At 42.8% G+C, this 4942-nt stretch overlaps 1 non-coding gene across 1 annotated transcript; it reads left to right on the plus strand.

Moving 5' to 3' along the window:
• The first annotated feature begins 531 nt into the window (after window positions 1-531).
• LOC143661815 (U2 spliceosomal RNA) lies at window positions 532-722 on the plus strand. Its single transcript, XR_013164861.1, has one exon. It is a non-coding gene; the product is annotated as a U2 spliceosomal RNA (small nuclear RNA).
• The last annotated feature ends 4220 nt before the right edge of the window (window positions 723-4942 follow it).

The following is a 4942-nucleotide window of genomic DNA, read 5'->3' on the forward strand; positions in this document are numbered from 1 at the left end:
CACAAACCTTTATTGCATCTTTAGGATGTGGAAAAACCCGAGTACGAAATGGTCCCTGCCTTCGATGGCTTACCAGCTAGTAGATATTTAGTAATAGCTAACAAAGGGCTCAGCCCAGTGGACTGGACTATAAACAGCTGAGATAGTGGTGCCATCGAAGGGAAGCTAATGCTGTCATGTGACCCCTGGACTGAATGAATTTAAAACAAGTGAAGAGCATAGCGTAGCTTACCCTTTGGCTGTCTTGGTAACATCCTTTACATAAGAAATATTTAATATTTACTAAGTGTCTAAAGAATCTGTGACACCTTATGACGTGGTTGGAGAGCATGTCTCTCACACTTCAAAACTCTTTTCTGGGACGTACGGTTGAAAGTATCTACAGTGGTGACCCGTGCCATTATGTCCGTCTCACAGCTGGGCAATTTCAGGCCAACAATAAGTAAAAGCAGGAGAGCTCCAGAGAGAAATCCTGATTTTCCAGGTCAGCATCCCTGGTTGCTTTTCTGTGCATCAAAAGAGAACATTCTCATCGCTTCTCGGCCTTTTGGCTAAGAGCAAGTGTAGTATCTGTTCTTATCCGTTTAATATCTGATGCGTCCTCTGTCCGAGGACAATATATTAAATGGATTTTTGGAGCAGGGAGATGGAAGAGGAGCTTGCTCCGTCCACTCCACGCATCGACCTGGTATTGCAGTGCTTCCAGGAACGGTGCACACACACACACAAAAATAAATAAATAAAGAGAACATTCTCTTTCCCAGCGTCCTTTTCCAATCCAAAGAGACCAGAAGACCCATAGCGCTATTAATTTGCCTTATCCCATCCCTCTTCCTTCAATATCCTGCCTCTTCTAGACACTCAGGCAACTTCTTGATGTTTAGGACTCAGCTCAAACATCTCCTACTCAGAAAGCTCCACCCAATCTGAATTCACCACCCTGGTTCCTCTCTATCAAATCGTTCTATTGCTTTTCCTCCATAGACCCACCACTACCTGAAATTATCTTACTCATTTATCGGTTTGTTGTCTTCTTTTCCCATTAACGTAGAACCTCTGTGAGAATATGCCTATGCTATGACAGTGACTAGTACATAGTAGGTGTTCAATGAATACTTGTTGAATTAATTAATACACTTGCACTCTTACTGAGTCACTGAAGAATGGAAGGCTAGTCCAAAGAAAATGGGAATGTGTTCCCAGCTCTTACAGCAAGGCAGGTCAGCTGCCATCGCTGTGCCTCAGCTTTCTTGACTGTGAAACTGGACGGCTACACCTACCAGTGCTTCTCAGAATAGAGAGGGTGAGAAGCAAATGAGAAAATGGTGGTGAAAGTACTTTGACAAGTGAAAATGCGAGTTAAGTGGGAGATGTTATTATCTTCCGCCATCTGCTTTACTTTAATCTTTTTTTCCTCCGTAAGCGGACCTATTGATTGTAGCTTGCTAGAGGAAGCTCTCACTGTCTAATTACTGCCCCAGCTCAGCCTGTCACTGTGTCCTCTGCAGTCAGCACATCCTGACACTGACCCCTGATGCCACAGCCCTTTGCAGATCAGACAGCCCTGGCACTCTGCGGCCAGCATGGTGGGGGCAGATCCCCTCGGCCGTGGGAGGGCTGCTCCTCTTTCCCAGGAGCCTGGAGTCCCAGCGAGGTGTCAGGCCGGCTGAGGAAGAGAAAGGGCATGGATACTGCAACAGCCAAAGGTGGTGGGAAGGTGACTTGTCCCTGGAGCCAGACAGGGATGTGTCATGCGATTATAGGACAGTTCTGAACATTCTTGAGCCATGGCTTCCAAGAGAATGATTCCTGCAGAAGTTTTCTGGCCTGGGGCATAATGAATGGGTGGGAGAAGGGGATGATTTGAGAAGTCATTTCTAATGTAGCGCAAGAATAGCTCCTTACCCTTAAATTGTAGAAAATGTCAAAGTTTCCAGGGTATTTTCATGTGCATTACCACACATGCCCCTCCCAACCCTCCTGTGATGAGATAGGGATGAGGTGTATAGTCTTCAGGACTGGGGCGTGGCTTTCCAAACAGGGAAGGGGTGGCACAGAGGAATTACAACACAGGTGCCCTAAGCCTCCGTCTAGACTGGCGGTGTGTCCCCTCCCGGGGCTGGCCCTGGCTGTAGACAAGTAACCTGAGTTGAAAATAGTCCTTGAGAGAAATTCCTGAAAGGTATCAGACTTTAAAAGTGCTCTTAAAGAAACAAATACTTTTGAGGTCAGCAAAGGAAATGGGGATGTGCTAGATAACATGTTGGTTTTTTATCTGTCATTTAGAAGAAAGAAAAGGACACATAAGCAAACAGAACAGGATATTTTTAAACTCTTAAATAAACCACTATTTTGTCTTGCGTTCAACACCAAAAGAAATTGATTTGACTAAGAAAGTGCCACACGGAAGGTGCTTGACAAATAAATGTTTTTTGAATGAACAGATGAATATTGGCCTGGATTATATATAGTCTTTTTCATCTTAATGGAGAAGAAAGCATTCTTTCACCAGATACAGATTCAGGAAATGCTCTAAAATTGGGGTACTGCTTTACTTTGTAGTTTAAAAGATCTTTCTGGTACAGTGTCACAATCGACTCTCAAACGTAGGACAGGTGAGGAGACTGAGGTTTGGAGAGATCAAGGGTTTGCCCCAGGTCAGAGAGCGGGTAGGTGACCACATTCACTTTTGGCAGGACGGTGGACTGGACATCCGGATCAGCCTTCCCAGTGACAACAGCTAAAAATTCTGGGTGGAAAAAAAATAGTGTTTTTGTAAATATATTGATGAATTGGAATAAAACTAAAGAATACTCAGAGGTCCAAAACAACATGAAAGTAAAATCCAAGGAAAGAAGTTCAGCCCTTGTAAGTCAGCCTTGGCCTTGAGGACATTTGCCAATTCAGGTAAACTTTGGTTTCAGTTTTCACAGCTTCACAGGGCAAGGAAGATAAGATAAAAGTCCAGTGTTTACCAAGGCGGAGAATACAGTAGAAATCCCAAATGCGTGAAGCTAAGATCCCAAATTGCTGCATCCTTGGTATAAAGATGAATGAGAAATGAACCAGATGCTGCTCCCACCTCAGGGGCTATAAGAAAAATTGCATGTATCCAACTTTGTTACTAAGTAAACAGTGAGAATTAGTCTAACAAATTTACAGCTAGAAGCCGGCACATCCGTGAATGTGTACTTCAAATACACACTTCCTGGGTGATCTGAGAAGCTTCAAGTTAAAGATTTGAGAACGTGCATCTTAGTTAGTATGGCCCCAGACACTTGGCGAAGAAAATACTATGTATCTGGAGGAACTTTAATCCAAACCTCAAAGAATTCCCACAGGCAACGTTTCCAAGATAAAAACTCACAGTGACAAATTACAAAACATTCAGGGAAGCAAAGCACCATGAGCAAGCGCCAGCAGACAACAGAAGTGGACCCACGAAGACATCGAATACCGAAATGATCAAATATAAAATAGTATGTTTAATACCCTTAAAGAGGTAAAGAAAAAGATTTAAAGTATGACTAAGAGGTAAGAGGCTATAGAAATGCCCCCAGCAGATTGGAAAAGGATTAAAATAGAAAACTTAGAAATAATATCTGTATAGATACATTGAAATTAAAAATTCAATAGATGGTTTCAGCAGCAGATTAGACACAACTGAAAAGAGGTTAATAAACTAGCATATAAATCTGAAAAAAATTATCCAGAATGCAAATCAAAATGACAGAAAGAGAGGAAAATGTGAAAGAAGTGTCGATACATGAAGGACAGAGGGAGTGTATCTTATATGTAAGAGGAGGGGTGAATAGGACAGAGGTGATATTTGATAACAATTTTCCAGAACCAATTCGCAGATTCTGAAAGCCCCAAAAAATCCCAAGCAGGATAAATAAAAAGCAAAACTAAATGGCAGAGCAATCCCCATAACTAGTATGACTTAGAGTGATGTCTGGACGCCTGACCTTTCATATCACACATTTCAGCGGGAGTGATTGACGAGGACTGGGTTCACGTACAAGCGTATTGTACCGAAACTTAGCGTCAGCTGGGAATTGTATAACATTAAGATGATTCATAAGATTGGGCTTAGAAGGGGAAGATGTTTCCCCAGAAAATCTAATGTGACCCTCACACACTGAGAAAGTGCCATTGCAACAATGTACGCCTTTGTGAAAATTGGAGTCCAGAAGCCTATACCTCTGTCTCTCTCTCTGCTGTGTGCCCTCACTATGCCGACTTCCCCATATCGTTTAGATAAGCAATCCTCATCTGAATCATCCAGGCGGTGTCCGTCTCTGGTTTTTCTATCAACCTGAACCTACTACTGGTTATACATAGTGGTTATGTACAGTAGTCACGTACACCCATACACCTCCCACTGCAACTGCAGAGAACAAAAATCAAGAGAAGAACTTGAAGGCAGCCAGAGATAGGGGTGGGGTTCCCGCATGAACCCACAACCCTCCAGTTTGGTGTATACCTGGAGGAACTGAGAGCTGGGACATGAATGAACATTTGCACACTGGTGATTGTGGCAGCAATGATTGAGATTTGCAATGCGTGGAGGTGGCCTAAGAGTACATGGACTAGGAAATGGAAGGGAAACTGTGGTGTATGCATACAGTGGACTATGAGCAGCTGTAAGAAGGAATGAAGCGGGGAGGCAAGCAACTAGGTGAATGAAACTTGAGAAAGCAGTTTGTTGAGTGAAATAAGCCAGAAATGAAAAGACATATTATAAGACTTCACTAATATGGCCTAACTATAATGTTCAAACTCTTGAAAATTGAATTTGAGAGCATAGGTTATCAGGTGAAGGCCTGTTGTAAAAGTTCCTAGATTGTGAGCTTTTACAGTAGCCCCATCTACTCCTGAGTTGTAACTGTTGTTTCTAAATTCTGAGGTGCTGAGCTCTTTGTGTATAACCTGTTCATTC

This window comes from Tamandua tetradactyla, chromosome 17, assembly GCF_023851605.1.
Source record: "Tamandua tetradactyla isolate mTamTet1 chromosome 17, mTamTet1.pri, whole genome shotgun sequence".
Lineage (NCBI taxonomy): Eukaryota > Metazoa > Chordata > Mammalia > Pilosa > Myrmecophagidae > Tamandua > Tamandua tetradactyla.